Below are 12,848 nucleotides of genomic sequence, written 5' to 3' on the forward strand. Positions count from 1 at the left end.
TACGGTGGTAAATGTTAAAAATATGTACCTAATGACGTTTCAAAAGTGCTTCTAGAAGAAGTCTAATTGAATAAATAAATGTTTGAGTTTGAGTTTGAGTTTGATAAGAACTATTATGGGTTGATTTACTTTTTTTTCATTTAAAAAAATACTTTATGAAAAAAAACAAAACATCAATAAGAATATAATATGTCAAACGTCCTTGGCTCGTTGTAAACAATTTTCCTGAAAGAAAACAATGTTTTGTGCACACTGAAGCGATTTTAATTTGCACGTAAATCGATGTTTGTATTGCATGTATGTTTGTTCAACAGTGTTTCAGCTGTTTAGATGTACACAGCGGGTATTCAAATTTGTTTAAACATTACCATTATTAGCGTATTAATATCCCTGGTATGGGTTTATAAACCGACAATACTGTTATAAATCATTTTGTTAGTTTCAATTTTAAATAGCTTCACGCTTGAAAATTTTTAAACATCATGGTTTAGTACATACACGTCCTTACATTGAATCAGCACAAATTAGAAAAAAATAGTTTTAAGTGATTGAGTATAGGAGGAGAACGATGCTACAACGTAATAAAGAAAATATAAAACTTAGGGCCGATTTATCAATGCTTGGATAATACTTATCCGTCCAATAAAGTACACGATAATATTAAAATGTCATGTAAACTGTCAAATACGGGCAATTAATTAAAATACGTTTTTAAAATGGTAGTTTTATCCATTATTCGACGACTAAATTTTAACCAAGGATTGAAAAATCAGCCCCAAGAACAATTTTATTATAGGACACATCACAATAATTATTTAGATTATTATTTAATTATTTAGATATTACCATAAATTTTTCTTAAGGCCTGGCTCTAGCCACAAATAGTTGCTTGCCGTATTTTGCCTAGCCGCTAGACAAAATAATATTTTTGTTTCCATCGGGTATCAGACTAAGAAAGTCTTGGTGTAAGTATAAAAACATAGTAGGCAGGTAGGCCGCCTCCTCGGTACAGTGGTTGACGCGTGAGCGTAACACCGAGGTCCGAGGGGTCCTGGGTTCGATTGCCGGTGGAGACGAAAAAAAAAATGTCTTGGTCTGATAGGATACAGAAGGCTGATCACCTACTTGTCCCTAAAGAAAATCGATCAGTGAAACAGATTTATAATGTATCTGCCCCTTAGGCCTTACCCCTCTAGGGGACATGGGACTTCACTTAAGCAGGTAGGCAGGGCATCAATGGAATAATTCCACACGCCTACAGTAATTTATCCAGATATTTTGCAAGCAACGTTGCTAAGCTAGCTTTTATTTTAATATGATATAAAAGGATACAAGCAAAGATCAAATAGCAAAATATTTAACAGTTAACACCTAATTGTGAAAAACATTACATTTAATGTCTGCAATAAAATACACCCAACATCTAAGTAGGCGTTGAGAAATGTTCAAATATTATCTCGTAACGGCAAAACAAATCCTATATTTGATAACTCGCGGTAATGACGTCATAAAAGCAAATGGTTGAAAATTAGTGAGCGTCGTCGATTATCGAAAGGGCGATGGAAATGCGCTTCGATACCATTTAATATCCATTCGCGAGATGTTTAGTAAAATTATACGAATCAGAACTGTTATAAGGTTTTATTTGAGAGAATATTGTTATGTTACGAATGTCTGTTACACCATTCTGTTAATATCTACCTGAATTATAAGAAGCTTAAGAAGGTTTACGTATTGAATTTTCCAAATAATTCTAGATTTCTTTTAGATCTATTTGCAGAATTTTATTCATTATATTTTTATAATGAATATGAAATATTTGGATACTTTAATAATATGAAGTTGGCCGTAAAGAACTTTTCGACCTAAGCAGGTACTCTGTGGACCTAAGACCAAGTGTAAGGTATGTTTGATATCGTAGCAAGTAAACCTATAGAAACTTATAGAAAGTATAGCTGTTAATTTCTCGCCAATGTGTGTGACAAATCAAGTAATATTTTAATTCATATTTCTATTAATTATTTCATATTTTTATTTTTATTTTGATACGCTTATTTCTATAAAAACTGAACTGATTTAAAGTTTCAATAGGAGATAGCTGACTATTATTATTCCTTCAAGTAACTGAGTATCATAGCACTATTTCCCAGAAGCACTGCATACGTTTTCACGATTCAGTAAATTTATTAGAGAACGATAAATTTCACTTTTTTACAAATCAGCTTTGTATATTTCTATAAGCTGCGACCTCCATTACCAGCCAAACAACTACAGGAGTGTATACAGTAGTACCACAGTATTACAATATCCATAATATTTTAATACTGTGGTAGTACAGAGTACTATATGTATGAACATCATAAATAAACTATTTATTGTTGCAGAATTATTGCCAAAACGTGAATCTTGTACAGGTTAACAATTGCATTCGAAGTGAACAAGTTTTGGTTAACGTGGAGTGTGTAATATAGCCAAGAATCGTTTCTCCACACTAGTTGAAGACTTACTTTAAAACTATAGGTACTTTTGCAAATTTACTCTCCAAAGTTTTATGTATCAACTAGATTTCCGCCCGCGGCTTCGCCCGCGTTTTCAAAGGAAAACCCGCATAGTTCCCGTTCCCGTGGGATTTCCGGGATAAAACCTATCCTATGTGTTAATCCAAGTTACCCTCTATATGTGTGCTAAATTTCATTGTAATCGGTTCAGTAGTTTTTACGTGAAAGAGTAACAAACATCCATACATCCATACATCCATACATCCATACATCCATACATCCTTACAAACTTTCGCCTTTATAATAGTATTAAGATTAAGATTAAGATTAAGATTAAGATATACAGTTGATGAAATATAACCTTTATAAGTGCACCATACATTAGTAGCCATAGCCTAACTACAAACTAATCTAAGAAATATAGAAAATAACTAGCGGTCCGCCCCGGCTTCGCCCGTGGTACATATGAAAAATAGATGTTGGCCGATTCTCAGACTTACCCGATATGCACAGAAAATTTCATGAGAATCGGTCCACCCGTTTCGGAGGAGTATGCAGACTAACATTGTGACACGAGAATTTTATATATAAGATAAGAATATATAGCTAAAAGGATTTTCATGATCAAAGCACATTTTGTTTTCAAAAGTACATAGGCATGATTAGGCGTTGTATTTCTCTGTCTACATTATATTCTATACTAGCTTTCCACCCGCGGCTTCACTCGCTTTGTTTAAAACTTAATAAATTATATAGGTACTAAAACCTTCTTCTTGAATCACTCTATCTATAAAAAAACCGCTGCATCAATATCCGTTGTTTAGTTTTAAAGATTTATAGGGACATAGGGATAGAGAAAGCGATTTTGTTTTATACTATGTAGTGATTTTATATAACAGATCCTTATTACCATTCAGTCTAAAACAGCAAGGCTTTCTATCCTCGTAATATAACAGAAAAGCTTGCCTTAAACGTGTAAACAGCATTATTACAGTCAACGGGATTCCGCGACATAATACGAAGAACAAGAGCCAGTGGTTCAGAAAATGAATTATGTAAATGGGATCCGACTACTGTGTAATGGAGTGAACGTTGCTAGCTCGGAATGGCGTAATAACGTTTGTTTCTGTTATCACGAAATTAGTTGTGGGACTCTGATTGTGTTACATCAGTGTAGGTTTCGGAGTGGCGAATTTGTTGGGCGATCGAGGCTGAACCTGGGCTATGCTGCAAACAGTGCAAATAAATCTTTAAATGTGATTGAATTGTGAAATATAAGTAGATAATATGTACTTTATATTTGTTACAGGTATCCGACATATCTTCTCTCTAGTTGCAATCTAATCATGGATTGGATGGATGGATTATAATTTGTTTTGGATTTATTCAATGAAGGAATCTGCACTTAACATCAGGCGAGATCGCGGTCAAATGCCTATACAGTTACCTATTTAATAAAAAAAAATACGTGTGGCACTCGAGGACTGCCGCGGTAAAGCTATTGCATATAGCATCGCTGTGCCGGTTGGAGTGGGGGACGTTAGGTTTTTTCGTTACGGAATCTTTACATTCGGTCGCCGTGCTCAAGGCCCGCGATAGAAGCTATGCAATAGCTTAATATAAAAAATGGTGTTGAAGAATATTTGAGTAGGCATATACTTACAAATTGTTAATAATTTTTATAACAAGGGGTAATAATTTTACAATACTGGATTGCAATAGCAATAAAGATTATTCTAAAGCACCCCACAGTTCTGTCAGATTGTCTATATTTATACGGAAAACGTCCAAAATATTTAAGTGACGACATAAAGTAACGTATTAGCTGTAATGTTGCCAGAGAACTAACTTTTAAACAACCATAAATATCACGTGAACGCGAATTTGTTTTTAAAAGTTACCCAACTTCTTGTGTTTTGTTTATGGTGCTCTCTTAACGTTTGTCTCGTGCTGTTTTCACTTACAAATTTAATGTTAATCTTTTTAGCGTATATTTACTCCTTGAGATGTCTTTTTCTATCGTGAAACTACACTTTACTTATAGTAGTAGTAGAGAATGAAGTGAAATGTATTTTTTCTGGAAAACGTGTATTTTATGCATTAAAAGTGTTTGCTCCGAATAAAATAATGTCAAAATCTTTTTTATTTATTGTTTAATGACTGTAATAGAATAAACCTACTGTGTGTCACTTTATCTTACATTGGCATATTTCATTAAGGGCTGATTTTTCAATCCTTGGTTAAAACTTATTCGTCGAATAATGTACCATTACCATTACTACCATTTTAAAAACGTATTGTAATTGCCCGTATTTGACAGTTTACGTGACATTTTAATATTATCGTGTAATACTTTATTGGACTGATAAGTTTTATCTAAGCATTGAAAAATCGGCCCTTAAAGTAAAGAAATAACCATCGCAGCAAGACAACAAGCACTTGGTTGTTTTTTATTATGATAGGCTGCGATTCTGAAGGGAACACTAAAAGTGTTTTTTCCATGTACGCCATGGCACATAATATTTTACTGTCGTTTATATACTGCAGATATTTTGTCAAATATATTTTATAGTTACATGCAATGAAGGGGTGAGTCAATAGAACGAAGCGGTCGAATCCCGACCACCGGACGATGCTAGTATTAATAAATTTAATAATCCCTCATTTAATATACGAAGGCAAACCAAAGCCATTTTAATTAAACAAATAATCCGAAACCGCAAATTTAATTTGATGAAATACAACTTATATACGCTTCTATTTTGAAAATTATTTCGGTTTCGATAGCTGTAGTAGCAATCATATTAATTCGAGTGATATATCGAGAGAAATACGTAAAATAATATCAATTACGGTGAGGTATCGTATAAATTAAGTTTGATGGTGCGGGGATTGTAATGTTTTGATATTTGAACATTTTTATTGTTAAAATAATAATTATTTAACTATTCCTGTATCAGTTCAGGTCATTTCAGTTGAAACGGGATTAAAATAACATTTTACAATGTGTTTAGACTGGTTATGACCGATGCATATACTTAATTTCAGTATGATAATATTTCATTTGTCACTTACACAACTGAAAGATCGTTACGTAATCCAAAGATATTATCAATGGGAAAGTGTATTTGTCTTTCTTTCATGTCGGTTTTTTCGTGTTGTTTGTGTGTAGAGATAATTAAGACGCAAGAAAGAGGTTTATGTTACCTTACCTTTGTGATTCACGCGGGTGAATCCACGGCAACAGCTAGTTAATAAGTTAGTTTACTTTAAAGTATCATTTCCGCCGGTCGCAGTACTCGTCACAGCGCGACGCAGTGGTTACCTGAATATTCATGAGATTAACCCACACTGACAACAACGTTGGTCATTCGTTAAGCTTTTTATCAGCACTGCATTTATTAATGTGCTAAATATCTTTGAGCGAGTGATCTTGTTTTGACAGGCAGATGTTGTATAAACTCATAGTAAAGTTTGGTAAAGTAACATGAGGTTTGGAGATGTGCTCATCATCATCATCATCATCAGCCCATATATACGTTCCCACTGTTGGGACACGGGCCTCCTATGAGGGTACAGGCCATAATCCACCACGCTGGCCAAATGCGTGTTGGCGGATGACACATGTCGTCGAACTTTTTAATTCTTCGACATGTCGGTTTCCTCACGATGTTTTCCTTCACCGTTCGAGCAGTGGTGATGTTACAACATGCGCAGATAAATTGAAAAATCAATTTATTTCCTGCGCGCTCGCCTGGTCTCGAACCCCGGACTTATCGATTCGAAGTCCGAGGTCTCACCACTGAGCCACCACTGCTCTTGGAGATGTGCTACACTGATCGATTTTACACATGACTGTACTAAATTATTCCAAATGTTTAAAACGTAGCAAATATAGAGGTTGTGGCATACCAGGGTGGATACTGGATAATTCTACTCAGGAACTATCAGAAGAGAATATTTTATGAAAGTATTAGAAATCCACTTCAATTAAAACATATTGTTTTAGAATCGTCCATAATATACAATGAAAAATTTCTCACAAGTACACGAAGACCCACTAAAATAAACCCTCACACAACACATGAATCAGTTCCACGTAAACTTGACACAGCTGTACCGAAAAGCACACATGAACACACCTTATTAATACCGGCTTGTAATTGTTATAACAGACAGGCGAAATCCCGCGGCGGTGCTTATATTCATTAACTGAAAGTGGCTGAACTGCCGTTAAACACCCAAGGGTTAGTTAAGGCTTCTATTAATTGGATTTATCATTGAATACGTAATTTTATTGTCCGCAATTTGGTTTCCGGAGTTCGGGGTTTGTTTTTAGAAACTATCGCCCTTGAGCCCTTGATCCTTAAAGTTATTCAATACATCCGACTCAATATGCTCTTTATCATCAAAGTGAGGGTCATTCATTGGTTAATTATTTTCTGTTTAAAACATAATATTATAATTTAGTTTTGTAGAAATTATAATACAAGATTTTTGGCGCAGCTTTTTGTGATAGTAAGAAAGTATTACAATAAATCTACAAAATGCGATAAATCTACTAAAATAAAGTCGCTGGGTTACTTTTGATTTATTTTAGAAACTACCAACAATTTGTTATTATTTTTTGTACATTTCTTTTGATGACATGTTTGTAAAAAATTGTATTTATCTGTAAGTGATTCAAATTCTATCTTTTGAGAAATAAATGTCTTTAACCGTAAAATAAAATTATTTATACGTACCTTATACATCTCTAGTTCAATACAAAATAGCAAGCCAACAATATTCCCTTGATGTATAGAATGGCGATTGGTTGCTCCTCAATTAGTATGCAAGCCTGGTACGTCAGGCGTATCACTAGCGTACAGCCCAAAGGTTGTGAATAGCCCTTGTTTAGGGCTAAGAATCTGACAATGATCTGGTCTAATCTAATAAATATTAAAGGAGGTACAACTTTGAGGTCTGATTATAATTTTATCGCTTGGCTTAGTGGGCGGATGGAAGAGAATTTTAGACAAATTCAATGAAAGGTTATAATAATAGTGTGGTTGTGATCAAATCGCATTCTGCCTACAAAATATTCTAAAATAAGATACAGAAGACTGAATATTTGGTCAAAAGTGATGCTCTATTATTATTGTATCGTATCCTTATTTAGTAGCAGTTAAAATGCATGTATTCCCTTTGAAAATTGGCGAGTATATAAACTATTATTTAAACACATTACACAGAAATACTAACATTCCACACAATCAAGTGGGACTTGAACATTCTCAAATCTAAAAACCAACTGAATTACTTCAGCATTCAAATCACCTGGCTTAATATGAAAAGTGCAAATTAGTGTTATAAATAAATTACCAAACTCAAAACTATTCGTAACATGTACGCCGCATGTCAAACAAGAAGTAAGTTGAAGTTAGTTCACAGTCCAACGCCACCATTACGCATGTAGATTAGTTGCCAACTCGAAACTCTAATAAAAACTTTGCACCGACTTAAAGCAATTTTAAATTCGCGAAATTTAATGAACGTGCGCGCTGCTGACTGTAAAATGTTAGTGTGTGTTCGATCCTATATATCATGTATGTATATGTTGTTGTAAGAGTAATTCTGTAACGCTTTTGCTGGATATCAAATAAATAAATATTTTGGGACAATTTTCACACACGGCACGATCTGACCCTATACTAAGCTTTCGTTTGTGTTATGTAAACCAGATGGCTGATAAACATACATATATAATTTTAAGCAAATAATTATATAGATAATTAACACCTAGACACAGCAAACATCTACGTTCATCACACAAAATATGTAGGAATGCCCTCGAACTTCGAAGGCAGGGTCACTACATACCAAGCCAACCGGCCAGTATTGATAAACTGATTTGAAAATAAAAGGTACATACTACTGTAGGTATGTTTTATTACATATTGGGTAAACTTTCTGTTAATAAATATATTTTTATTTATATTACTGCTGTTAATAAAATAGAAAAACCGTGTTCTATTACTCTTAAATGAAGATAAGGTAAGGATGGTAATCTATTTATAATGACGTATTTTTACTTTAATTAAAATTACCAATTGAATAAATAATAAAGTAAGTTCAAACATTATTTTCCACTATCTAGAATCGAGATAATAAAATATAGGAGTTCCCTTTTAAAACGCAATTTTTCAACAAAAAGAACAATGTGAAACTAAAGAGACAATTATCGTGAACTTAGTTGGAAAATTTTTCGCAATCTGTTACGAATTTTAAAATTGTTACTGGAAAAATTATTTTTCATAGGGATTTTTCTAGTTCGTAAATTTAGATCGAGGTAAATATTATGGAAATATATTTACCGAAAAAATTTAACTTGGAGCTAAAATTTCCTCCAATTAAAAACTGATGATTACTATCGCGTCGCAAATTAAAAAGGCTATATTGGTAAACTTCAATTTATAAAATTACTGTTCAAACATTAGAACAGAAGGATAATTTTATTTATTGAAAAAATTTTTTCGTAGTTAAATTGACTATTAATAATGACAATAGAAATTAGCCTGTGTTACTCCTGAAGAATACAGCTTTCTATTAGTGTAGATAGAAATCATTATTGTAATTTATGAGCGGATCAATACTTTGAAGTTTACACCACAACAAACTTAATATTAAATTTTTACCTCTCATATTTCCAAGGTATAAGTATAGATGAGCCTATGCAGAAGATAATTATCTAGAGCTATTAACACCCACAGAGGTGACAATAGCGCAACACCGGAGCGCCAGCGTGAAGCGTAAATGTGGGGATTTTTCCGCATCCACGCCGGAATTCCGAAACAGCTCGTGAATTCAACAAAATGACGCTTGAATTTCTATTTCCAGGACACAGTATCTGTATTATTCCTTTGTGTCCTAATTGTGAAATTTTACCTCGCCGCTGCGCTGCGTCAGGCGCGGAATTTCAGCGCTTATTTATTTAGCTTGATGTAGTGACTTTGAAAATTGTTATGACTATTCTGTAATGGGTATCATGTTGCGTGTATCTGTTGGCGGGTTATTAATGTTGTCATTTGTTTTGGGAATAGTGAATTTCGAACGTGTTATATTGAATTTGTTGATACTGTTAATACTCGAGCAGACATACCTTATGATTTGAATTCTTCTCCTATTCAATCTCTATAGAAATCCTTAACTACTTACTCGTGTGGCGCTGTCTTTATAAATCCTTAAAGATAATAAATTTTATCAAAGATAGATTTAAACTTTATAAGGCTGTTATGTAATATTATAAAAACTTCCAGGTGCATTACATACACATTACACATACTATGTGTAGGTACATTTCAAAGCCTTATTTATCGAAGTCGGTTAAAAAGCGGATAATCTGATACATTGTGGAAGCGATCACATTGTTACCTTGTAATTAACGATATAATCTATAGTGATTGGTCGTTAAGCCGCACATGCGACGTAAGCGCGGCCGTAATTAGATAAGTCAATGTATTGATGTAATAAATAATGTAATACTAAAGCCAAGTGGATAACGCTGAAGACTTAACAATGATAAAAAGAAATCAATTATATACACACATACACACATTATACAGGGTGTCCCACGGTTGGTATACTAAGCGCGAAGGGACTTGTAGTTTTGCATACCCTGATCACGTAAAAAATACTTAAACAACAAAATTACAAATAACATAAAATTACATTACAAATTTTTTGCTAAATTTTTCCTGAAAATTCATGCTTTCTTCTCTAGCTTCGCGCAGCCGGCATAAACCGCTTCTCTAATGTGAGCATTTTGTCTATGAAAACATAATCTTAAACGATAGCTCACGTGCTCGTGGCAAAGTTGGGCAAGTTGCTTGTTATGGGTGTACAGTGTACACATTGAGTTTTAAGAATTCATCTATTTGAAAATAAAACTGTGTCTGGAATTTTATAAGTATTTTTACGTACTCAGCGTATGCAAAACTATAACCTCCTTTGAGCTTAGTATACCAACAGTAGGACACCCTGTATACATGTAAAGACATAGTATAAAACAAAGTCGCTTACCGCTATCCCTTATAGATTTTTAAAACTACGCAACGGATTTTGATGCGGCTTTTTTAAATAGAGTGATTCAAGAGGAAGGTTAATCTGTATAATATTAAGTTGGTCCCTAGTTTTTTAGGTAGTAAAAAGTTCCCAAAGTAATTGAAGAAATGTCTTTTGAAACTGGTGTATTGTAGAACCAAATAGCTGAACGACGTGTGACATCTACCAAATCGAAGTTTGGGCAGCGTGGTGGATTACGGTCGGCTTAGGATATTGCCTCTGCAGTTTAATCGGTACAGACTTAAGTGGTGTTTGTTTGTACAATTTGTCTGAGAAACCATAAATAAAATAATATAAAGATTTTTAAAAGCCTTACATGCAAGATTTGTATGAAGCTCGAGTAATATTGCAACTAATAGCACAAGTTTGGGAAAATTATTTTGTGTAGTTGGTTGATAGGATAAACAAACACTGTTATTAAATTTGGCCCGTATCGTATCTCATGAAAATATATCATATTGGTTTTTTTATCAAATCTCAATAATAAAAATAACGTTTTTAACAACCTTTTTTTAAATACAACTCAAATAACATTGAATACACGAAAATTAAATCCGAACAAACCATACGAATCAATTAATAAATTCCTACTAGAAAACAAAAAATACATCGGACTTTATTGCTTCATTTCCTCCAAAAGGCCTTTAAACTTGATTGGATGAAATTCTATCGGTACTGGAATTTTTAATTTAACCCTTAATACATGTATCTAGACTGGCTTTGTGCTTTTGTGGATATCCTGTCTGTTTGTGGTGACCATCCGTTCGGAAGGATTGCCAATTCATTTATTGGATATCTCATTTTTTAGGGTTCTTCTGTTAAGTTACGAATTTATTGAAGCTTGTGAATTTTAGAGGAAAATGTTTACGGTTTTCTACTATTATTGTTAGCATAGATTATAGGGTCTTTCTCTCAATAACACGCATGGATATTAAACGTCATGCTTCACATAGAACACAGGAATATCTAATAATCTCAAAAATGTACTTAGTTTGAAGATATTTCGACGGTAGTTCGCAAAAATTTTAACTGTGACAACTGCTTACCCCCACTTGAACCAAACAATGTCATAAAATTTACTTCATTAAAATTGATTATTTATGTAATTACTTTAAAATCAATATAAAATACCTTTCGTACATGTTATTAAATGAAATTAAATAAAACAAAACCGAAAATACTTTAAAATACCCTAATAAATAACTGCTATACCCAAATAGTAAATTTATACTGAAATAATACGTATATTACATTTTAATTCATATATTCCTTAAGCAGTCCCCAATCCCATTGTAATCTGAATGTTAGTGCCCCTACACAAACCGCAACATTGGTCTGTAACAGCTATATTTATTCACTCTAAATTATCCTCTATTATCTGTGCAATAGGGGCTAGAATGTGTTTTATAATGAACGTATGACCAGTGCAGGCCTTGTTGGCCGTTTTAGGATTCCATATTGTCGATTTAAGCTCAAATAAGGAAATTGCTTTCATTATGTAGCTCTATTTGTGTGCAATCAGAGTCTGGACGAGGGGAAGATATAGAATCTATAGCAATCTATGTTTGATACAAAGGAAACAATGTTTTGACTCTAAACTTTATTTTCGTAATACACGAAACGTCTGCCAAATTTGGCATACGTGTGGTGAACCGAAATGACTGTTATAAAAATATTTGTATCTTTTGGGTCAAATTGTTTTAAAAATTGTGAGCGGTTGGGAAGCGGGAGGTAATAAAAATTACCAAAAACGAAAATTTTTGTATACCAACACACGTATAAAGATGAAGATATTACATTTGGAATTCTTAAAATAATTAATATGCTTCTTAGTTAGTGTGGGAAAATAAAAAGCATTAAAAATAAACGATGATAGCAGAGCATGGTTTCGATCCACGGACCTCTGGGTTATGGGCCCAGCACGCTTCCACTGCGCCACTCTGCTTATGCTTATCTAGACGAAATTATGCATCTATTAAAAACCATTATTATAAGCGTCATAAACTACATACACACTAAATCTTATTAATAATATATTTACAATTTAAAGTTCGATCCAACCAAACCACAATACAGGGTGAAAAGAATCCTTGCCTATAGATTTTAGGTACAACTTTTAAGCTTAAAACAATCCCTTAGTAAATGTCTATCTTTTGAGGGTATAACTTGAATACAAATTTACAAATGTAGGGCTTTTTGCTTAATAAGTCATAAGGTACATATATAAACCAAATTTAGTAATTCCGG

General features: G+C 33.3%; 1 non-coding gene across 1 annotated transcript; it reads right to left on the minus strand.

The window, feature by feature from the left end:
* Positions 1-12,474: 12,474 nt before the first annotated feature.
* Positions 12,475-12,546, minus strand: TRNAM-CAU (transfer RNA methionine (anticodon CAU)). The gene has a single exon. It is a non-coding gene; the product is annotated as a tRNA-Met (tRNA).
* Between the last annotated feature and the right edge of the window lie 302 nt (positions 12,547-12,848).

Source organism: Colias eurytheme, chromosome 15 (genome assembly GCF_061535395.1).
Source record: "Colias eurytheme isolate Ceu_HAF_F1 chromosome 15, ilColEury1 Martin Lab GWU primary, whole genome shotgun sequence".
NCBI classification, from domain to species: domain Eukaryota; kingdom Metazoa; phylum Arthropoda; class Insecta; order Lepidoptera; family Pieridae; genus Colias; species Colias eurytheme.